Source organism: Pristis pectinata, chromosome 16 (assembly GCF_009764475.1).
Source record: "Pristis pectinata isolate sPriPec2 chromosome 16, sPriPec2.1.pri, whole genome shotgun sequence".
NCBI lineage: Eukaryota > Metazoa > Chordata > Chondrichthyes > Rhinopristiformes > Pristidae > Pristis > Pristis pectinata.
Window position 1 is genome coordinate 32350175 of NC_067420.1, and position 25433 is coordinate 32375607.

At 40.8% G+C, this 25433-nt stretch overlaps 1 protein-coding gene across 4 annotated transcripts in view; it reads right to left on the minus strand.

Annotated features, from left to right (window-relative positions):
• slco4a1 (solute carrier organic anion transporter family, member 4A1) overlaps positions 1–25433 on the minus strand; it is a 135954-nt gene that overhangs the window by 98092 nt on the left and 12429 nt on the right. For all 4 annotated transcript variants that reach the window (XM_052031569.1, XM_052031571.1, XM_052031570.1 and 1 more), the window contains exon 2: positions 9984–10087. The gene's annotated coding sequence lies outside the window, so the exon portion shown is untranslated. The remainder of the gene's footprint in view (positions 1–9983; positions 10088–25433) is intronic.

Consider the following 25433-nt stretch of genomic DNA (forward strand, 5'->3'; position numbering starts at 1 on the left):
TATAAGTCTTCAAATAAAAAAAAACAGAAGACCTGCTGTCTCAAAATGCAGCACCTGAAAAACAATTATTGCAAACTGTTAATGCAGTCCTGATGCTGGGTTTTGACCCAAAACATCAACAATTCCTTTCCTCCCACAGATGCTGCTTCACCTGCTGAGTTCCTCCAGAAGATTGTTTGTCAGTACAAACTATATACAAGGCAGGTAATCAAATTCTAGCTTTTGGTATTGGTTTATTGTCACTTGTACCGAGGTACAGTGAAAAGCTTGTCTTACAAACTGATCGTACAGGTCAATTCATTACACAGTGCAGTTACATTGAGTTAGTACAAAATGCATTGATGTAGTACAGGTAGAAACAGTGACAGTACAGAGTAAAGTGTCACAGCTACAGAGAAAGTGCAGTGCAATAAGGTGCAAGGTCACAACAAGGTAGATCGTGAGGTCAGGGTCCATCTCATTGTATAAAGGAACTGTTCAATAGTCTTATCACAGTGGGGTAGAAGCTGTCCTTAAGTCTGGTGGTACGTGCCCTCAGGCTCTTGCATCTTCTATCCAATGGAAGAGGAGAGAAGAGAATGTCCTGGGTGGGTGGGGTCTTTGATTATGCTGGCTGCTTCACCAAAACGAGGTAAAGACAGAGTTCAAGGAGGGGAGGCTGTTGTTAACTGCTGAACTTTCTTAAACCTATCCATTCCTTTCTTTCTGCAAGATGCACACTAAAACCTGCCTCTTATACAAAGCTTTAGCTTCCAGCCTAACCACATTTAGGTCGAGGAAATTTTATTCAATATCGCTCCTGTGGAGCACTTTGCCACATCTTGCTGCAAGTGCTGTACATGTTATTGTTGTTATAACAGATATGCCTTAAATTCTCTTAGGGTAGGGCATCATAAAAGAAAAACACATCATACAACTGATGAAGTAACCAAGGCCAATCTGAATGAGCAGGCTCACAAATTACAAAACACCTTCTGCTTTCAATTATCAAATGTTAACCACAAGCAGAAAAATGTGTCAAGAGATCATGAGTTCCAAAGATTTTTTCCTTTCAATCATTTGGCTTACAAAAACAGCTTGGAATGCTGAATATTATTTTCCTACTTTATATTTTTGTCTATTGCTGTGTTTGAATTAATAACCCCTGTTGTTTCCATTCAGGAAAATGTCACAGAATTTGAAATTCCCATTAGAGGGTTGAATGTCAAGCAAAGTACATTTTCATATAATGTTTACCACATATTAAGAGACCATGAACCCAATCTGTATATATTCATTTTAGCACTTACTCAAAACTTATCATAGAGCCACAGAATCATTGAGAGATACAGCACAGGAGGCTCTTCAGCTCACTGTCTCCACACTGATTGTCCACCACCCATTAACACTAATCCTACATGAATCCCATTTATTATTCTCCTACATTCTCATCGACTGCCCCCTCACCCTCACCACTCCTTCCCTGGGATTTATTTTCACCTACAAGCTGGTGGCCATTTAGTGGCCAATTAACCTACCAACCTGCATGTCTTTGACATGTGGGAGGAAACTGGAGCACCTGGAGGAAACCCATGTCATCACAGGGAGAATGTGCCAACTCTACACTGACAGCACCCAAGGCCGGGAGTGAACCTGATCTGATGCTGTTCGACAAAACAAGAGTATTTTCTATTACTGGAGGAAGTATTTTAACTTTTTGAAATCAAAAGTTACAAAGAATGGAACCATCAAGGCCCATTTGAAATTACTACCCTGGTGAGCTCACAGTCTGAATGCTATTAGAATTAGAAGAACCTTGGTCCATTTTTGTCTAGCCATTTTACCTCAAGCTTGGAGAGTATTTCCACATTAAAATACAACCTATTTAAGAGTTTGAGTCTACAGATCTTTTTTGTATTAACATTAAACTCTTCTGAATATTTTTCAGATTGTTAATAAGGTATTCATTCAGCTCACTAAGTAATGCATTCTTTCTACTCCAGCACTTTTGTTAGATCTATGTGCAAACACATTCAGATATGCTCTGTAGTTACTTGTGGGAGAAGTGGAAAAACTATTTTATGGAAATAGTGGCAAGGCTGAATGGTATTTATTTAGTGAAACACCCAATAAAGAGTGTTGATAGGGTTGCAAAAAAACTTTGAAAAGCAGCAGTCATTACAATATGTACATGAAGCAAAAGGTAACCACTATTTTCTTGTTATTAATATTAAGTCTAAATAAATTTGCAAATCCTACACAAGCATTTGGAATCACAACATTCCCTTCTGATATGGATACATAGTGCATTACTTTGTTTACACCAATTCCAGTCATTTCCCAGGAAATCAGCTTTTTGAGCCTTGATCATGTTCAATAACACCATTTCAATGAAGAGTAATGACTGTGAGGAAGAGGGTAGCGTTAAGTTACATTTTTTGGAAATAATTGGATTAATCAATGAAAGAAACTATCATTAATTTTACTTTTTAATAGCATAATTTTTTTTATTATATACAACTGTGTGCCTTGAAAGTTTTGACAGCCGACTAGCTTGGGGTTGTGCATTAACCAGATGTGAAGGCACCTCCATAGGCAAGACTTTGCCACTTACAGGTGAATGGTCTCACATTACTTCATCTGTCAAACTGGAACTGATGTGAGCCATGTTAGGCTTCACACTGATGGGTCTAAGTATACAATATAGCACTTCAACCTTGTGACATAGCATTATTTTAGTCAGTGAAAAGCAATTACAACCATGTTCATATCAATTTTGTATCACTCCAAAAACCAGGCAATAACCATTTCACCTTTGAGCTGGCATTAAACATGAGAGAACACCATTCCTTCTGGGAGCATTGGCAAGTATCAAGTTTTTGACCCTATATCTTCCCAATTATAAAAGCTGTATGATTTTGCTTTAGGCCAAGTTATGAGAAGATTTTCTGCAGTCAAGTGTGGACCTGGCAGGCAATGAACATATGCAGCTTACTACTGCCAGAAAATGCTGGTTTAATTGATCAGACCATTCTGAAACATTGAAAGAAAAAATAAAAATTAAGTAATAACACACTCTTCAAAACACTAAAATTGGTGGTATAGTGGATAGTGCAGAAGGTTATCTAAGATTACAACAGGATCTTGATCAACTAGGCCAGTGGACCTAGGAATGGAAGATGGAGTTTAATGCAGAAAAATGTGAGGTGTTGCATTTTGGTAAGACAAACCAGAGCAAGACTTGAACAGTAAATTATAGGGTTCTGGGGAGCATTGTTGAACAGAAAGACCTTGGGGTGCAGGTACATAGTTCCTGGAAAGTGGTGACACAGGTAGACAGAGTAGTGAAGGTGTTTAGCATGCCAGTCAGGATATAGAGTACAGGAGCTGGGACATCATGTTACAGCTGTACAAAATGGTGGCAAGGCCACATTTGGAGCACTGTGTACAGTTCTTGGCACCCTGCTACAGGGAGGATGTCATTAAGCTGGAAAGGGTACAAAAAAAAATTTATGAAGATGTTACTGAGACTGGAGGGTTTGAATCACAAGAACCATAGAAACATACAGCACAAAACAGGCCCTTCGGCCCACCGTGTCGCGCCGTCCATCAGACCACCCTCACACTACCTAACCCCTTCCTCCCGCATATCCCTCCATCTCACATTCCTCCATATGCCCATCCAACAAGCTCTTGAACCTGTTCAATGTATCTGCCTCCACCACCACCCCAGGCAGCGCATTCTATACACCAACCACTCTTTGGGTGAAAAACCTCCCTCTGACATCTCCCCTGAACCTCCCACCCATAACCTTAAAGCCATGACCTCTCGTCTTGAGCATTGGTGCCCTGGGAAGGAGGCGCTGACTGTCTACTCTATCTATTCCTCTCAATATTTTATATACCTCTATCATGTCTCCTCTCATCCTCCTCCTTTCCAGTGAATAAAGCCCTAGCACCTTAAGCCTCTCCTCATATTCAATACCCTCCAATCCAGGCAGCATCCTGGTAAATCTCCTCTGCACCCTCTCCAACGTCTCCACATCCTTCCTATAATGAGGCGACCAGAACTGAACACAGTACTCTAAATGTGGCCTAACTAGAGTTTTGTAAAGCTGCATCATAACCTCGCGGCTCTTAAAATCAATCCCGCGACTCATGAAAGCCAACATCCCATTGGCCTTCTTAACTGCTCTTTCCACCTGTGAGGCAACTTTCAACAAACTGAATATGAACCCCCAGATCCCTCTGCTCCTCCACATTGCCAAGTACCTTGCTGTTTACCCTGTACTCTGCCCTGGAGTTTGTCCTTCCAAAGTGTACCACCTCACACTTCTCCAGATTGAACTCCATTTGCCACTTGTCAGCCCAGCTCTGCATCCTATCAATATCCCTCTGTAAGCTCCGACAGCCCTCCACACTATCCACAACACCGCCTATCTTAGTGTCATCCGCAAACTTACTAACCCAGCCCTCCACCCCCTCATCTAAGTCATCTATAAACATCACAAAAAGTAGAGGTCCCAGAACCGATCCCTGCGGGACACCACTAGTCACTGCCCTCCAATCCAAGGGCACTCCTTCCACCACAACCCTCTGCTTTCTACATGCAAGCCAATTCCTAATCCACACAGCCAAGCTTCCTTGGATCCCTCGGCCTCTGACCTTCTGAAGAAACCTACCATGAGGAACCTTATCAAATGCCTTACTAAAATCCATGTAAACCACATCCACCACACTGCGCTCATCAATCTTCCTGGTCACCTCCTCAAAGAACCCTATCAGGCTTGTGAGGCAAGATCTTCCCTTCACAAAGCCATGCTGGCTGTCCCTAATCAGTCCATGATTCTCTAGGTGTTCATAAATCCTATCCCTTAGAATCCTTTCTAACAGCTTACCCACCACAGACGTGAGACTCACCGGTCTATAATTCCCCAGCCTATCCCTATTACCTTTTTTGAACAAGGGGACCACATTCGCAATCCTCCAATCTTCCGGCACCACCCCCGTAGACAACGAGGACTCAAAGATCCTTACCAGCGGTTCAGCAATCTCCTCCCTAGCCTCTCGAAGCAGCCTGGGGAAAATCCCGTCAGGCCCCAGAGATTTATCTGTCTTAATATTATTTAACAACTTCAACACATCCTCTCTTGATATCAACAACCTCGAGAACATTACCCCTACCAGCACTCCCTTCCACATCATCAAGACCCCTCTCCCTGGTGAATACCGAAGAGAAGTACTCATTCAGAACTTCTCCCACTTCCGCCACCTCCAGGCAAATTCTCCCACCTTTGTCCTTAATCGGACCTACCTTCACTCTAGCCATCCTCCTACCCTTCACGTACTTGAAAAAGGCCTTGGGATTTTCCTTAACCCTACTAGCCAAAGCCTTTTCATGTCCCCTTCGAGCTCTCCTCAGCCCTTTAAGTTCCTTCCTCGCTACCCTATATTCCTCACGGGCCCTGTCTGAACCTTGCTGCTTAACCTCACATATGCTACCTTCTTCTCCCTAACAAGTCGTTCCACCTCTCTCGTCACCCACGGTTCCTTCACCCTGCCGTTCCTTCTCTGCCTCACCGGGACATATTTATCCCTAACATCCTGCATAAGATCCCTGAATATCGACCACATCCCCATGGTACATTTTCCTTCAAAAAGGACATCCCAATTTACACTCCCAAGTTCTCTCCTTATAGCCTCGTAGTTAGCCCTTCCCCAATTGAAAAACCTCTTGTCCTCTCTGCACCTGTCCCTGTCCATGACAATTTTAAAGGTTATGGAGCAATGGTCACTGTCCCCCAAATGCTCACCCACCAATAGATCCTTCACCTGTCCCGGTTCATTTCCTAAAACTAGATCTAACATGGCATTCCCTCTAGTCGGCCTGTCAACATACTGCGTCAGGAATCCCTCCTGGACACATTTAACAAATTCCGTCCCATCTAAACCTTTGGCACTAAGCAGGTTCCAGTCTATATTTGGGAAGTTGAAGTCTCCCATTATAACGACCCTGTTATTTCTGCTTCTCTCCAAACACTGCCCGCCAATCTGCTCCTCTATATCTCTACTGCTACCGGGGGGCCTATAGAATACTCCTAGTAGAGTGACTGCTCCTTTCTTTTTCCTTAACTCCACCCATATGGACTCTAGAGATGATCCTTCTACAACATCCATCTTTTCCACAGCCGTAATAGTGTCCCTGACTAGTATCGCCACCCCTCCACCTCTTCTCCCCCCTTCCCTATCCCTCTTAAAACACCAAAAACCAGGAATATTCAATATCCACTCCTCTCCTGACGTCAGCCACGTCTCAGTAATAGCCACGATATCATAGTCCCCCATACTTAACCAAGCCCTCAGTTCATCCCCCTTATTCCTGACACTTCTTGCATTTAAGTAAACACACTTCAGTCCATCTACCTTACTACTTTTACAGCCTGTATTCTGCTTCTCCTTCCCCAAAGCCTCTCTACCTGTTTGATCTAACTTTTCCCCATTCCCTTCTTCCTCTGACCTACTCCTCCGGTTCCCTTCCCCCTCACAAACTAGTTTAAACCCTCCTGTACCACCCTAGCAAATCTTGCCGCAAGGATATTGGCCCCCTTCTGGTTCAGGTGTAACCCGTCCTCTCTGTACAGGTCCCACCTTCCCGAGAAGAGATCCCAATGATCCAGAAATCTAAAACCCTCCCTCCTGCACCAACTTCTCAGCCACACATTTATCTGCCACCTCCTCCTATTCCTACCTTCACTATCACGTGGCACTGGCAGCAATCCCGAGATTGCTACCCTTGAGGTCCTGTTCCTCAATTTTCTGCCTTGCTCCCTGAACTCACTCTTCAGGACCTCATCCCCCTTCCTACCTATGTCAAGGAGTGGCTGGATAGGCTAGAACTTTTTTCCCTGGAGCCTAGGAGGTTGTGGGACGTCCTCATAGGAGTTTATAAAATCATGATTGGCATAAATAAAGGTGAATAGCCACAGTTTCTTCCCCAGAGTAGGAGTCCAAACTTAGAGGGCTTAGGTTTAAAGTCAGAGGGAAAGGTTTAAAAGGGATCAGAGGGGCAGCTTTTTCCAGAGGCTGATGTGTATATGGAACAAATTTGCCAGAGGAAGTGGTAGAGGTGGGTACAATTACGACATTTAAATGGCTATGTGGATTGGAAAGGTTTAGAAGGATATGGGCCAATAGGACTGGCTCAGTTAGGCAGCTTGGTTGGGATAGCTGAGTTGAGCCGAAGGGAGTTTTCCCATGCTGTATTACCTCTATGACTAACATTTCTTTCCAATCAAACCTGGTGCAAATTCAATTGGCAGATCCCTAGGTTAACTGTTGGGGAAATCCCACTGTTCATGATCTGCTGTAGGACTCCACAAGGATCTAATATCAAGGGAGCTGCTGGGAAACCCCCGACAAAGCTTAGCCAGCATTTACCAGGAAGTTCTAGCCCAATGCTTTTTGGAAAGCAAACTTTTCCAAGTAACTGAATTCTCTAATGTAACATAATGCATAATATAATTTCAATCACAGTTTACTGCCAGCTGCCTAATGTGTGGACTTCTTCCATTAATAATAGAGCCCTACGCTACATTAAAATAATAGCCAGGCATTGAAAAGTTGTGATTATCTTGGAAAAACAATGAATACCCTGTAGGTATGCTATATATAGAAAGTGGGCTTTGACACAAGGCTTAAGAATCATTGAAATTGCACAGAAAATATACTTTGATTAGCTTGAAACTTCATAACTTAAAGCACAAAAATCTTATATGGAGTAAGTAGCAGTTTCTTCAATAAAGGGTTCTCTCAGTGCCATTAGCACATTCCTTAATCTTGGCATTGGACCATGAAAAAGTAATAGTTCCCAATAAAGTTGCAACACCAGTCATTTCTAGCCAAGCTGGAGTTCATTATTGTAATTTTCTCCCTTTCCAATTGGGAACTGATTTTGAGCCTTTCTGGTACAATTCAGATACTCCGTTCATTACTAAATTAACTTGCTTAAGGTGTAGATGTGGGCCTTGAATCCATTCATCATTATGTACATCTTGGGTCTTTTGTCAGTTATACTGAGGTACAGTGAAAAGCTTGTCTTACAAACTGATTGTACAGGTCAATTCATTACACAGTCCAGTTACATTGAGTTATGTTACGGACTCAGTGAATGTCCCTTTAAGATAGAGTTAGTAGTGTGTGTGTGGCGTGCTTACGTCAACCAAAGATAAAGGATGAGAGACAGAGACAAGTTTCTCTTTCGATGGATGAGAAATAATAACTGTCTGTCACTGCAATCCACGTATGGAAATTGGAAGTAATCCGTGGAGTTCACTTTGTTGCTGACCTGTAGAGGGAAACAGGTATTTGTGTGGACAGCCATGATTTGGATGCTTTTTGGGGTGAGGAAGTCACTACCGAGTAAACACTGAGGTGTCATTGTGGAACATTTGGATTTTGTAATTACTATGTTACCTCTACATCTACGTTTTATCTTCAGACAATGGTGGTTGTTGAAGCCTTTGCTCATGTTTCACCTTATAGCTTGCTGAACTGAACTTTAAGAACCATTCCTGGACTTGGAGTTTGGGACTTTGCCCCACACACACACACACACGAAGAGTTTAGTTTTGGGGTTAATGTTCAAGGTTTATCATTTTTACTTCTAACATACTAACATTTTCACTTTTATTTTTCTTATCATGAGCAGTGATTAATAAAATAGTTTTTAGACACTGAATCATGACTCAGCGTGTTTCTTTTGTTGCTGTTTCGTAACAGTTAGTACAAAGGATGGCTACCTCTACTTTTTAAAATCATCCGTTTCATCCTTGCTTCAGTCTAACTACCATCAAGACCTTCATTCATGCAGCTTTCAATTCAGCATTGCCATTGAATTGCATATTTCACTCTGAATGCCACCATACCAAAACTCAGATGTCCTACACTGCACAAAATCCTGTTTGCCTTTCATCCCAGTCCAAGCTGATTGACAATCCAATGCACATCAAATGTATATCTCACCACAGTCTAATACCATGGCCTCTCTCTGCTCCTCTATTCCCTTCCATTTCACGTGCCCCCGTTCTTCCAGGCTGCCGCACCAACCTGAAATACTAAGAGCACATCGGTTAAAAAGTCGGATCCCCCTCTGAACCATGCTCAACTCGGGAACCCTTGTCGAAACGGCCAAGGCCCTGATACTTGATACTCTGTCTTGTACAAGAATCTCCTTTTGTCCTACAAACATACCTTCAGCTGCTCAGACTTTACATTTTGGATTTTCCTTTCCAAGGCCTCCACCTCATGTCCTTTTTCTACTCATTCTACCCATTTAGGAAAATCCTTAACACTCAATTTTTGACCAAGCTTTCGATCACCCAGCTTCTTCTCTGATGGATATTCACATCACTGTTAAGTGCCCTGTACAAGTGCAAGCTCATGTAAACCAAAAACCTGTAAAATTAAAGAGAATAAAAATGCAAATAGATTTTTATCAATGGAAAATACAGCCAACTAAATTGGAAATCAAAAATTCCAATTTAAGTGCAAATATAACCAGGTAAAGTTTTGGACATTTATTACCTGGTTATTTTTGCACTTAAATTCATTTGCATTTTTATTCTCTTGAATTTATTGTCCAATGTCCAACAATATGGTTGGACATTAGACAATATATCAGGGAAAGTTTTGCTTTCTTGAGTAACATTCACATGAAAGTCATTATCAAGCCACAAAACCAAATTTTACAACCATATCCCAAGAGAAATGAATCTTTATTAAGGGCAAGCACAGGAACTCAATGTGACTGCCTTGGGTGTGGTGAAAAATGGAGAAAGCAATTTAAATAGAAGTGCATATGCACATGTTCCATGACTGCAAGTTGGGGGTGATGGAGGTTGTGCTGCTCTGACCGACTTGTGCAAGCACCAGACCAAAATCATTTCATTCTGCTCAACAGATTAGATACATTTTAAATGTTACAGAGTAATAAAAGTCATACTTACAAAGCTTCGCCAATGATTGGAGATAATACAAGAGAATTATCAATGGCAGTGGTTTGAAGTTAGGTTTTTCCGATTGCCAAAATCTGAATACACCATTATTCCATCTAAAAGAAAAACAAGTTTTATTATTGTAGAGATGAGTCAATATTAGAATCATGAAAGGATTTCAAGTCATAGAATCAGAGTTGTACAGCATAAAGGCAGGCCCTTCAGCCCACCACATGCTCATGTTTACTAATCCCACTTGCCTGCATTAATTCCATATCCCTCTACGTTTTGCTCATTCATGGTGAAGCAAGGTGAAAAGTACTCATTTAAGGCCTCCCTCCACTCAGACTACTACACTGATCCTTAAGGGGATCAGCTCTCTTGAACTACCCTTTGCTCTCAATATATTTATCTCTTAGGATTCTCCTTTATCTCATCTGACAGGGATATCTCATGACCCCCTTTTGCCCTCCTAATTTCCTTCTTAAGTGTACTCCAACATCCCTTATTCTCCTCAAGGGACTCACTTAATCACAGCTGCACATAGCTGATATGACTCCTTTTTCCTGATTAGACCCTCAATATCTTCCATCAGCCAAGGTCCCCAATCTTACCTGCCTAGCCCTTCATTTTAAGAGGAACATTGAACTCCCTATCTCACTTTTAAAAGCCTCCCACCAGCCAGACATCACTACCTGCAAACAGCCTCTCCCAATCAACTTTAGAGAGTTCCTGTCTGAAGCCATCAAACTTGGTCTTTCCCCAATTTAGGAAATTGACTTGAGGACCAGTCCTATCTTTTTCCATAACCATCTTAAAATTAATAGAATTATGGTCATTGGTCCCACAATGCCAGTGGAAAGTTCCTGGGGTGGGAGTGGGATGGGTAGGAGAGAAAGACAAAATAAAAGAAAGTGAACTAGGGAGTTGTGGAGAGTGGTCCCTGTGAAAAGGCAGAAAGAGGTGGGGAGGGGGAGATATACCTGGTGGTGGGGTCCCATTGGAGATGGCAGAAGTGGAGGAGGATGATGTGTTGGATACGTGGGATGAAATGAGAGGTCAAGGGGGACCCTATCCCTATTGGGTCTGTTGGGACCTAATCCCTGTTGGTTGAAGCCTCTTCTCTACAGGCCATCTACAAATTGCTTCAGAAAATTTTCCTAGACACACTTAACAAATACCACCCCATCACGTCAGCACCATGGCAGTCCTAGTTAATATTAGGGAAGTTAAAAATCACCTATTAATGTAACCCTATTATTCCTACACCTGTGGTGTTCCTACATATTTGTTCCTCTAATTTCCGCTGAATATTGGGGAGCCTGTAGTACAAACCCATTGAAGTGATCATCCCTTCCTTATTTCTCAGTTCTACCCATATGGCCTTGCTGGATGTTCCTCTCAGGATATCCTCTTCACATACTACCATGGTGTTCTCCCTAATCACAAGTGCAACTCCCCCACATCTTTTACTTCTACCTGTCAGGCTGGAAGCATCAATACCTTGAAACTTTGAGCTGCTGCTCTTGCCCATCCCTCAACCATGTTTCTGGTGTAGCTATAATATCGCAGTCTCATGTGTCACCCATGTTCCAAGTTCATCTGCCTTACCTGGGAGGCTTCTTGCATTAAATGGAGTTTAGCTTATCAGACCCTCCATGCTCTCAATCCTTAGACTTGTGAAAAGGTTGTTCAGTTAAAAATCTGTTAACTAACAGACAAACTGGGAGATCTTTTGTGACACAAGGAAACAAAATTTAGTTGCACAGGGTCAAATTCACATCAAATAATGGCTATTAGGTCTCAGTTATTGCTATCATTAGTAGTGTCTCCTCATCCCAAAAGGTACCAATGAACACATTCTAAATCATACCACATTGATTCACACTGCATTTACTTCCAAGAGATAATAACAAGGAATTAGTCTCAATTTTAAACTTACTGGTTCTACTTCAATCATCAAAAGACTATGATCTAGAGGTTTTAAGGTCTTCAATAATAATCATGAAAATGATGCTATGTGGGGTTCATACTGTATCTGTTTGTTAGGTTGCTTTTGATCTTCACCCCAACACATTAAGAAGTTGTGAGAATCATGAAGTGCATTGATTTCCCTGTAGGCATGCACCATGCTGGTAATTCCACGAATAGATGGCAGCTGTTGAAATAAAATCAGCACAGACTAATATCAGGGCTCCAGCTTTCTAAAGGGGAGGTAACCCCATTTCACAATACTGCTGGAAGTCACCACACAGCATTCAATACTCAAGTTACAGCCTCACATGGTTAAATATGCAAATAGGAGCAGTTTTCATAGCAGGTTATCAAGTGGGGAAAAACACACTTTTATTTCTTACAATTAAGTGAGATTACATGAAATTTAGATCACTGTCAGCAGACAATAAGGCATGTTTCCGCAAGAAACACCATTTAAATCATTAATGCCCTAAAATGACACATACAGCAGATGATTGAATTCTAACAGAAAATGCTGGAAATACTCAGGTCAGACAGCATCTGTGAAGTTTGATGACCTTTCATCGGCTGGATTTTAATCAGAAAGGCTGATTGAAAACATCTCCTCAGATGCTGCCTTATTTGCTGAGCATTTTCTAATGTTTAACACAAGGCCCTAAAGATTTAATTAACAAGTGTACTGAGTGCAGAAGTGTTGAGATAGTTGACCAACAACTCAGTCTCAAAGTGACTGACACCAAATTAGTGGAGCTCAGAAGGTTACGATGAATCTCACTTTCCTATTTACAATGTTTACAAACAATATTCATGATGCAATCAGCAATCCCTGAAGAAAAGTGTGCACATGCAGGTTGTGAAAGAATGGATGGACTCGCAAGACAGAATGGACTCACAAGACAGAACTCAAGGCAGAACTGCCACCAGGTTTTTAAAAATTCACACTTGGCAGCACACGCTTACAGAATTTTGACTAACCAAGTGGAAACTCATGTGCTAGTGAGTTCAGGAGGTGGAAGAGCCCAGCCTGGTTGGCTATACTCATGTGGGAAACATGCCCACCAGGATGCGATTCAGAATGTACCACCAGCTTCCAGGCTGGAGATAATGAGAGGGCCTGTTTTAAATGCTGCTATAATGGTTTATTCAAACAATTTTGCTTGACAGACACCAAAATAAAAGGGCTGTTTTACAATAGATGACCCAAATCTTTAAATCAGCCACATTTAGGCCACAAACACAATAGTGCAATGATGTATGGGTGCAACAACAGCAACGTAAAGAAAAATAACACAAAAGTAGAAACAATTCCTTTTAAAGCTGCTGATGGACTAAATATCCACCACCACTGTGTTGATTCTGCTGATGTGGAGAATGTAATGCAACATCTCAAATGAAGTGATATCAAAAGAACCTTATTCCTCTTCAATCTTTATTTTGAGAAACTTCCATCATTATGCTCCCCAGAGTCCTGAGACAAACTGCTTTTCATTGCTGGATTAATGGCATGAAATTCTAGATCCAGTACAGGCAACCCCTGCATTAAGGCTATTCAAGCAACGAATTTTGTCCTAATAGAATTTACAGATCACTACACAAAAGTTTGAAATATGGAATAAAATTCACTCACAGAATTTAAAAATGAATAAATACAAAACTGATGATTTTTTCTTCAACATGTGATCCATACTGCATGTGTATATGACATAGCTTTGTGTTATGGGGGAAAAAAATCACGATATGGACCATTTTCTAGGAATGCAACTCCACAACATGGGGGCCACCTGCCCCATTGTTAAACTATTGTGATGATTTAATAATCCAGGATAGAAACTGTTCAAGGGAAAGGCCCAGCCCTTGTATCAGATGTTAATTCACATTGTTAGAAATCTTTAACTTCCTTGTAATTTATTCTGCAGGAATGGATGGAATGCAACTTGGTGTGTGGAAGATGTACAGTATATTGTTTCAAGTGCCTAAAGCTGGTGCCTTTTACTTCTCTGTTCTACATCCTCTGAAAGATGGTAGCAAAGCAGTGGAATATTCGTAAAAACAGCTTCTGAATTGAAAATAAAAACTGTAGTCAAAAACAATTCATCTTATTCTGGCAAAGGAATTGTATGTTCTGATTAAGTCTAGGAACAGATTTTTTAATAAGTGGAATGGTTGTTTCACAAGGAAACAGTTCTAATTACAAACTAATGGAGGCCCAAATCATCCACGTATGACTTATGCACAACAATAGAAACAAATATTGCTGGATGTATTGACGAGATCAAGCAGCATCCCTGAAGACAGAAACAGAGTTAACATCTCAGATCAATGTCCTTTCACAACAAGCAGTATTGTATTCAACCTGTAGCGACTCACTGTCCGGTCAGGCGAACCGGCTCGGCAGTCGGGTCGCGCGGCGTCAGAGCGACGAGGCCCAAGATGGCGGCGGGCCTAGTCTTTCCTGAGCGATGGGGAGAACCCGCGCACGGGAAAGACTTGATGACGTAGTACTTACGTCATTGCCGGTTGCATTGGGCGGGAACAGTCTCCCTTAAAAGGCCCACGCAAGGCGGGAAAATAAACCAGTTCTTGTTTGACAATCCTTCGACTAGCGTCTTGTTTTATTTCACGGTAGCAACCGCTACAAACCTTTCAAAAATCTGTTGCAATTTCCTGAATTGTTATGTGCAAGCAAGGTGAATGTACTTAGTCTTCCCCCACCCCCCCCGAGGGTTGGAGAAATCAAGAACTAGAGGGCACAGATTTAAGGTGAGAGGGGAAAGATTTAATAGGAACTTGAGGGGCAACTTTTTTTTTTAAATACACAGAGGGTGATATCTATGTGGAATGAACTGCCAGAGGAAGTGGTTGAAGCAGGTACAGTAACAACCTTAAAAAGACAGTTGGACAGGTACATGGATTGGAAAGGTTTAGAAGTTTATGGGCCAGATGCTGGCAAATGGGACTAGCTTTGATGGGGCATATTGGTCAGCATGGACCAGTTGGGCTGAAGGGTCTGTTTCTATGCTGTAGAACCGACTCCAAGAGTAAAAACTCAAATTGTTGCAAGCATCTGCTCAATGGAAGTGGGATTGTTCTAACTGGATTGGCAGAAAATAAAAGGAACAAATGATTATTTGGAAAATCAAATCAGTTATTATTTGAAATATCTGTCAAAGTCATGTTCTGTGTTACTAACCCAATTGTTAGAACTTTCGGAGATAGTATATACTGTTTCCCTTGAACTTCAAATTTAACAGCAATTATTACAGATAATGTTGCATGCTAATTTCCTCTCCACACCAAGTCCTGTACTACAAATCAAAGCCTGGAGTCCCCTGATTAACTTGTCCAAAACACCATGATCAGGTAGTTCTGCAATGTAACAGAAGTCTCTGTGGTTCTGTCAATCTCTATGATAGTGTTTATGGAACACAAATTTAGTGGTCACTGTTATCCTCAGTTGAAACTGATCACAACCAATAAATCAGTAACTGGATAATTTCATTTTAATATTTAAAGTCTTTGGAATACATGTTCCTACATTTAGCTGCATGCACTTCAGGTAAGATATACAATGGATCAGTCTCAAAGAGCAAATCAGACACACTAACATGCTGAACAAAAAATTCAGACTTGTACCTTGGCCTTGTTTATGTTGACAGATGACCAACTAGAAATCTTGACACTATCCTGCTACCACAAATGCCTAGATATCTTTGTAATTTTGCCTTTCAGTATAAACAGAAGCATACTGGGCTTCGAGGAAACTAAAATGACAGGCAGGTTAGAATGCACTGATAAATTGCTCAAAACAAAAGTCTGTCTTATCCAGTTACATTGGCTGATGAGTGTGTTAGAGCTAATCCTAGTTTAAAGAAAAGTTAAATGCAAAATTGTTACAGGATCTGGTCACCTGAAATGTGCAAAGCCTCAGATATAGTTTTCACCACCCATCACATTCATTTGCAGCATCAAGGCATTTTAATTTGCATCCACTATGTTTTGCTCAGAATCACTCAAGTTAGATTCAATTCCAGCTAAACTTACTCAACAATTAGCTCCTATTTAATTGAAATGGCTAATGATTCAAAGTAGTTATTTTTGTAAATTTATAATTCATCAGAAGATGATTGCTCAATAATGTTTACAACATTGTCTTTTCCAACCATCCAGTCTGTAATTTAGAAATGTAAGCACTATATTACAACTGGACTTTGATGCCAGTTTAAGATTTAATATGATGCAAGTTTAAGATTAAACAAAGTAGGATAGTAGGGAATAATATACTATAAAATAGTTATGTTGCAAATGTGGAGACAGCATTTTGACCTGAGATATTTCACTGAAATTAGATTCAGGAACCCAATAATTAAAATGCACCATCAGGTAATGTGTTTTAAATTATTTGTATAGTACATGCTATACTTAGTGCAAAGTTATTCTGAAGAGACACTGGGTCTCAATGAAAAAATACACCAAATTGTAGGCTATAATCCATTCATTTGCCAAGAGAGTACTAATTTGCAGCTTAAAAGCTATTAATTATGCCATCTTAAAGAGAGATAATCTTCTGATTGCTGGTATTACTATTTGAAGTGCTCATAAATGCTCCTGACCTGAACTCTGGTGAACTCAGAGCAAGGAGTATGAAGCTGGCAGAAATGAATGCAATTTTCAGTGTTACTTTGGGTTTATCCTTCAAGGATCTTTTCAAGTCTTCCAACTACATCATGCAAGCACAATGTGAGGTCTAATTGCCCACCAGATGTGTCTTTCAGGTCTGCCCTCGAGCTTCTTACATGGTGGCAAAGGGTGGAACAATTTGCAGATTTACTATCTGTAAGAGGAAAGCTTATTATTGGTCTTAAAGATAATCTGTTCGATATTATCTCCAGGCAAGTTGACTCAGCTCAGTATCACAATCTTGTCACGTTAGCTCAAAACAAACACCACCAGAAGTGCATCTGAGGTTACTGTTAGATTTTGACCTTAAAATCATGTACAAGAGTGTATGGGTACCTTTAAGGACAGAGTACATCAATGCAGTAGCACTTCAATACATTGTTGCACTAGACATTGCTGCTTGGCTGAGCATTACTGTCTTCAGTGAAGGATGTTCTGTTTATAGTTTCACTTGTCCATTTGCTTTTGTATGCAGCAACACAATGTAACCCTTAGATATTGGAAAGGTCACTGACTCAAAACATTAACTGGTTTCCCTTTGCACAGATGCTGCTTACCTGGTTGAGTTCTTCCAGTATTTCTGTTTTTGGCTTAGACACCATATTGGTATCTAGTCTGCAATGCTGCTGCTTGAGGGAGTAGCAGGACAGTAAGCCAGTGCATGCAAAAACAAAAACAGGGCTCTCCCAGTAGAGTTGTGAAATTGACAGCAGTGGGTGTGTCAGATACATTGGGGCACCAGAGGGTTCAGCCTGTATGTGGAACAAAAAAGGCTCCTGAAGGTTATTGAGAGAGGTTCCTGGGAGCATACAAGTACAATATTGTGGTGATGTGTGACAAAAAGGCAGCAATATTGTTGTGGTGCTAGGATTAGAGACAAAATATTGGGGAATCCATTAACTCCACAAAAAGTGGAAAAGTACACTAGGTCATCATAAACATTTGGAAGGGACCAGATTGACTATGTACAAATGAATATATTTTTATATGATTTTGTTGTAGAACTGTACTCTTTAAAGTGTATTTTGTGCAGGTTTTCATCCAAACAAGAAAGTGATAAAATATCTTGAAGGTGACTAAGAATTGCTGCGATCCTTTTCTTCATCTCCCTGTAGTGGGCAGATGAAGTCAAAGTGTAAAACAGTATTGCACATGCAAGTGTTATTTACTTATGTCCTTTCATAACCTGAAAGGTGCCGTTATGAAAAGGTGTGGGTGCAGAAAGAGGGGTCGCTGATTTCATCTAAGTATCTAGATCACAGTACGAGCTCCTTGTGACAGTTGCTTTCAGAGGCACAGATATTCTTGCCACCTGTTTTCTGGTTAAGGTAGCAACCTCAAAGATGGATGTGACCACAAAATGATCCAAGTTCAAACTATTATACATGTAAAATATAACCATTGCCCATAAAGATATTCAGAAAATGCCACAGCAAATGGCTATGTAATCATTATCAGGCACTCAAGAAAATACTTTCTCCTGACCTGCTTTTGTATTCAGAAGTAAAATACTACACTCAGTTGCAATCAAGCAAAAGGTTCCCTTTTGCAGAGAGGTGCATCTGTCACATCAAGCCACACTACTTGGCTTATGATTTATATTTTCATCTGACTGACAGGAAGGTGGTGACTGAGTTAGTGTAGGAATTTCCCTGCAGCAGAAGGAAACTGTGGACAAAAAAAGTACAGACTGATTCTTTGGATGCCTGAACTGACAATATGGAGAGAGATCAGGTCAGTCACTCTTATATACACAAGAGTTTGAAACATTGAGAAGGGATCTCAGAAGTCTACAAATGCTAACAGGTCTGGACAGAATAGATGAAGGATGTTTCCAATTAACTGGCATGTCTAGAATCATGGATCATTGCCCAAAGAAAAGATGCAAGCCACTTCAGACTGTGATGAGAAGACATTTATTCTCCCAGAAAGTGGTGAACCTGTGAAATTCTCTACTACACAAACAGCTGAAGCCAACTCATTAAGTATATTCAAGGAGTTAGATGTGTTTCTTAGGGCTAGGAGGATAAAGGGATTATGGAGAAAAAGCTGGGACAAGGTACTGAATTTGGATGATCATATTGAGTAAAGTCTCAAAGGCTCACATGGTCTACTCCTGCTTCTATTTACTGTCTCTATATCTATTTATCACAACTTCAGAAGTTTCCATTTTCAATACAATAAAACAGCTTTATCCCAGACTGCAAGGGAAGAGACTATTGGGGCCATGACTGAGAATTTTAAACTTTTGCTGGCCATAAATGACGTACTAGATGACTGGGGCACAGAAAGTGTAGTCCCTTTTTAAAGGGCCAACAAGGAAAATCCTGGCAATTACACACCTGTGAACCTAACATCAATGGTAGGGAAGTTATTTTTTTTAAACTTCTGAGAGACAGGATTAATGATTACTTGGAAAGGCGAGGACTAGTCAGCATGGCTTTGTCAAGGGCAGATCCTGTTTCATCAACCTGAGTGAATTTGTTTTTTTGAAGTGTTAACAAGGTGTATTTATGAGGGCAGTGCAATAGATGTGGTTTACATGGACTTCAGTTTAGCCTTTGATAAGGTCCCACATGGTTCAAAAGGTTAGGGCCCCATGGGATCCAGGTCAAGTTGGTAAATTGGTTCCAAAATTGGCTTGGTAATAGGAGACACAGGGTGATGGTAGAGGGCTGTTTTTAGTGATTGGATGCCTGTGACTAGTGGTGTTCCATAGAGACTGGTGCAGGGACCCTTGCTGTTTGAAATATGTGAATGATTTGGATGCGAATGTAGGAGGCAAGATCGGCGAGTTTGCAGGTGACATGAAGAGTGGCGGAGCTGCTGATGATGCAAAGGGTAGTCTTAGTTTACAGGGCGATATCAATGTATTGGTGAAATGGACTGGAAAATGGCAGATAGTGTTTAATCCCAATAAATGTGAGGTGATGTATTTTGGGAGTACTAATGAGGCTAGGTCATACACCATAAACAGTAGGGTCCCAGGGAGTAGTGAGGGACCTTTGCTTACAAGTCCAAAGATTCTTGAAGGGAGCAGTGCAGGTGGACAACATGGTTGAGAAGGTACATGGGATACTGGCCTTCATTTGTTGGGGCATTTAATACAAGAGCAGGGAGGTTTTGCTCCAACTTCATAAAACATTGGTCAGAGCTTAGCTGGAGTACTGTGTGCATTTCTGCTCACAACAATAGGCAGAATGTGATAGTGCTGCAGAGGAGATTCACCAGGATGTTGAGGAAATCTGATGAAAGGTCTTTGACCAGAAACATTAACTCTTTCCACAGATGCAGCCTGACCTGCTGTGTATTTCCACGTTTTCTGTTTTTCTTCACTAGGATGTTGCCTAGGATGGAGCATTTCAGTTACGAGGAGAGACTGCAGAGGCTGGGTCTCGTTTCCATGGAGCAGAGGTGTTTAAGAGGGGACATGACTGAGGTATATAAAATTGAGGGGTATAGATAGGGTAGACTGTAGGAAAGTTTCCCTCATATCAGAAGTAGATAAAACTAGGTCTAGGGTAAGAGGCGAGGCAACAGAACATTATGGGCCAAGTTCTGGGAGATAGGATTAAGATGGATGGGTGCTCACTGGTTGGCATGGATATGGTGGCCTAAATGGGTTCTTTCCATTCTGTACTACTCTACAATCATTCATTTCCCGAGCAGTACACCGCTATAACTTTGCAAGCTTTTCACTTATACCTACAAAATGTTCAGTGTGTGCATACATGGTTTAATATGCCAGCTAGAAGAGGAAATTACATAGTTCTATATTCATCTGGCTGATCCAGATAGAAATTGCTAAATTATCAATTCTACTGCCAGTACTTACTGATGACATGGAAGTCGGAGTCTACAGCTGCAGACTTTGACACCACACCATGCAAGTCATAGTAAGATACAGCATAGAAACTGGTCCTTAGTCCCAAGGAGTCCGTAACAACTATTTACACTAATCCTACCTGAACCCATTGTTTTCCTCCACTTTCCCATCAACTCCATCACAGATTCTTCCACTCAGCTACACACAAGGGGGCAATTTTTGTATCTCTGCTGGAACAAGGTCGCTCATAGTATTCTGCAGCTGGGTTACATTCTTTGACTCTGCTTGAAGACACTAAGGCTGTGAGATTGTTTATGACTGAGTGTTAAGCGTTAACCCTGACCATAATTAAAGGAGAGACTTCAAGTAATACGTTACCACACACACATTTTTGGACATACTAGTATATCAAAAGTTAGTAGCAACACACTTGCTCACTGGGGAATACAAATAAGGCATTCAAATCAAGATGACAGTGGCAGTGCATTGGAGGTATCACTTGGACTTTGCCTACTGTTACATAGAGCAACACAGTGGTGCCACTAGCAGAGCCACCGCCTCACAGCACCAGAGACCCAGGTTCAATCCGGACCTTGGGTGCAGTCTGTGTGGAGCTTGCACATTCTCCCTGCAACTGCGTGGGTTTCCCCCAGGTGCTCCAGTTTCTTCCACATCCAAAGACATGTTAATTAGCCACTGTAAATTGACCCTAGTGTGTAGGCAAGTGGAGTTAAAGAATATATGCAGAGAATAAAAAAGGATTCATTTAGTATTAGTTTAAAATGGATGGCTGGTGTGGATTCAGAAGGCCGTAGGCCTGTTTCTCTGCTGTATCTGTTTATGACTCCATGTTTAAGACCCATCTTAGATATTCATTAATCCAATTAGCAAATAAGCAGTTTCAGCATCTTCTGCTCAGAGAAGATCCACTTGTACATGATATCCAATGTCACAAGTGTGCAATGAATGTGCAGATAGACTTAATGTCAACAGACTGCTGTCAAACTAATGGAAACTAATGGCAAGACCAATTATTTAAGTGCAACTGCTATATAAACTTTGGCAAGGGCAGATGCATAATTAAAGAAAGCCGGAGTAGGTCATATAGACCCGAGGCTAATCAGAAAGTGGCCTCACCTGCACTTTTTCCACCTGCTCTCCATGACCCTGTATCTCAGCCCTGATGTACTCAGTGACTCATCTTTTATTGTTCTAAGGGTTGAGAGTTATAAAGATTCACAACCCTCAAATATTCCTTCTCATCCCAGTCTTAAATGATCAACACAAAGTCCTGACACTTTATCCCCAGTTCTAAATTTTCTCCCTGGGGGACACATCTTTGCATCTACCCTGTCAAGCCCGCTCAGAATCTGGTAGTTTATATCAGATTTTTCTAAACTCCAGAACAGATTAAGCAAATTGCTTAACCTTCCCTCAAAATAACCCCTTCTTGCCAGAAATCAATCTCGTGAAACTATTGAAATTTCTGCTCCCAGAGAATGGTAAACATTTGCAATTCTCCACACAGAAAGCAGTTGAAGCCGAATCACTAAATATATTCAACAAGGTGTTGGGTTTTTTCTTTTAAGGAAATGAGGGGCAAATGGATACAGGGAGAAAGCTGAAGAGGGTTGTCATATTGAATGGCAGAATAGGTTGAAGGGCTGAATAGCCTAGCCCTGCTCCTACGTTCTCTTCAGTATGTCCAGTGCAAGCACATGGGGAGCTACGTGGGAGGGAAGGGTTAGATAGATCTTAGAACAGGATAAAATGTCCGCACAATATTGTGGGCCAAAGGGCCTGTACTGCGCTGTAGTTTTATGTTATATCTTTCCTCAAATAAGAGACCAAAACTCTGCACAGTACTCTGGATATGATTCTACCAACATTGTCTACAGTGCATGAAAGCTTCCCTACTTTTAGTTGATTCCTGCTTACTTTTTAAGTCTTTGCTGTACCTCCTTGATAACTTTCTTGAACAAAGGCACCAAGATCTGAACATCAGCATTTGAAGGTCTCAACATTTTAGTATTCTGCTTTTCTATTCTTCCAACAAAAATGGATAGCCTCACATTTGTGCACATTAAACTCTCTGCTGTTGTTTTCCCCAATCACTTATGCTTTACACAGTTTGTGTCCTGCATTACATACAGTTCCACTACTTTTGAATCAAACTTCAATGCAGTTCACCATGTCCTCTCATCTAAATCAATTGTTTGGATTACAAATAGTGGAGGCTTGAGCATCAAACTCTGTGGCGCTACAACTGGTAAAAGTGTAAACAACCTATTTTTTGTGTCAGTTAACTAGTACTCTATCCATGCCAACATCACCCTTAATTCCTTGGCCAGTTATGAAATGCAGCAGCTTTCAACACAGCACATTATAGAATGCCTTTTGGAAACCCAAATCTATACATCCATTAGTTCCCCAAGACTAGTAACTCTGCTAGTTACAAACAGGACTGCTCATTGGATAAACATGTTCTCAATCTGTCCTTATGACTTTCTAGGTATTCTGTTGCCATTGCCTTAATAAGGGATACCAACGTTTCCTGAATTAAAGAACCAACTAGTTCCACCCTATTTGTTGCTTCAATCCTATCTTTGTAGTTCTGCTTTTGAATTTAGACGCATCCTGCTCATACTCCCTCAGCAGAACCTCCCTTAACCCCACTAATGTTGTTGGTTCCAAAATGGACTGTAACAGTTGATCTTTTTCTCCCTCTCTGCAGCAGTGAGATGTTCTTAATTCTGACAACATTGTCTTTAGTACTCACAATCACAGTTGCAGTGAACTACCCTCATGTTCCAATAAATAAATGGAGTTAAATTAATACCAAGTGTTACCCCTTTCCCTCCCACTATTATCCACACAAAATTCCCACACTTCAAATTCCTGATCTTTACACGCCATAAAAGCTACTCTTCATACTATCCATTCTCAGTGAACAGATTGCCACCTGAAGTGCAATGTGCTACTATGAGCTTCACAGGGATAGCATCTCCTTGTATGGATCCTTACCACTCTCATTGTAGGTACCAAATTAAAGAAAGTCATGATATTATTCAGGCCTAAGTATTTCAACAACAAAAAAAATCCCATTTACTACCAATAAATAATACTCCCTTATTCCCTAACTGCTCCATGAACTGAATAGGCTTTTAGAGCACCTGGAAGTTGCCCTCCAAGCCATATGCCATCCTGACTTGGATCACCATTCCTTCACTGTCAAAATCCTGCAACTCTCTCCCCAACAGCACTGTTGTACACCCACACCTCATGGACACCAGCAGTTCACCACCACCTTCTCAAGGGCAACTAGGGATGGGTAATTAAACCCTGGCTCAGCCTGCGAAGCCCACTTCCCATGAATGAATTCAAGTTTAAAAATTACTTTCTTTAAAATGGTCTTTCTTCTTTCATAATCTAATTATTCGTTCCCTCACTAACTTTCTGTACTTGACATTTAATTCACTAATTCTAACTTGCACTTTCTGCTCAAACCTAGTCCCACTGAATGTAGCTCAATGCCATCCAGAAGGAAGTCCATTTCATGGTATCCAATTTATCACCTTAAACACATAATGTACTAGTGCTGGAGAGAGTACATCTACAGTGTACATAGTCTACAGATGCACCATTGTTACTCACCAAGGTTTCTTCAGAAGCACTTCCCACTCCTGCAACCTCCACTACTAAAAGGCAACAAATGCTTGGGAAAACCACAATCTGCAAGTAACACACCATCCTTATTAGGAAATCATTGTTGGGACTAATTCCTGGAATTCCCTAACCAATAGCATTGTGGGAATATCTTGACCACACAGATTGTAGTGGTTCAAGGTGGTGGTTAACCATTTCCCCCAAGGGAAATTAGGGATGGGCATCAAAATGCTAGTCTTATACTCATCCTGTAAATGAGAATTTGTCCTTTGCACATGGATTAGAATAAAAATCTACTGGTACTTCCATCCAATGGATCCATTTTATAAATTTTCAAACATGACTTCAGAGTAGAATTCGATTGTTTTCAGCAACAGCACAATAATGCTTTATCACATTCTAAACCGACAGCAAAACAAGCACTATTTATGTTGCCTTAAGAGACACAGTCTACCTGAAGTATAATTGATTATCCAAACCATTCAATTCTTTTTCCCCAAGTCCACTCCTTCTTCAAACTGCCACAGTATACAGTAAAAATCAGTGCAAGACCCAAATTGTTTAGTTTCCAGTCAGGAGAACAGATATCTTATTTGTTTAGAGCTTTGTTTTTTTTTTAAAATCTCCATTTTCCTCTGCTGATTAGAATTTCAGATGTACATCAGAAAATAGTCAAGGCCCAAAAGCAGTGACAATGGATGAAACAATGTAGAAAAGGAAATTAATGTCAGCAAACACTAATAAATTTTGGATTTAAAAAGTATGTGGAAATATGGATGGTGTTCAGGGTCCATTTGATATTAAAAGTGGCAATCAAGGGGATAAGACCATCAGAAACAAATGGAATATTGGGCATCATGTTCAGATACCTTATTAAATATACAAAACCTTAGTACAAGTCAAGCCCTCTAGTCCTGGCAACATCCTTGTGAATCATTTCTGCGCCCTTTCTAGCTTAATCATATCCTTCCTACGGTACAGTGACAAGTGCACACGTGCAGTCTCACTAACATCTTGTTTGCAGATCTGGTCTTTTGTTCTTCTCTCCTCCCATTTCTCTGCAACTTAAGACTGGTTCATTTCTAAAATGTTCCCAGTTTCTGATGGGAGGTCATTGACTCAAAACAATAAATTCTCTCGCTCCACAGATTCAACCTGGCCGGCTGAGTGTTTTCTGTTTTAATTTAAACCTTTAAAAGAATCCGCAAATTGGTCATAATTTGACTCAAACTGCTTAAGTCTATGCATGAGTTAATCCCTTGCAGGAAGCTGCACAGTAAGTTAAACAAGTAATTGTTTCTCAGAAATGGTTCAAA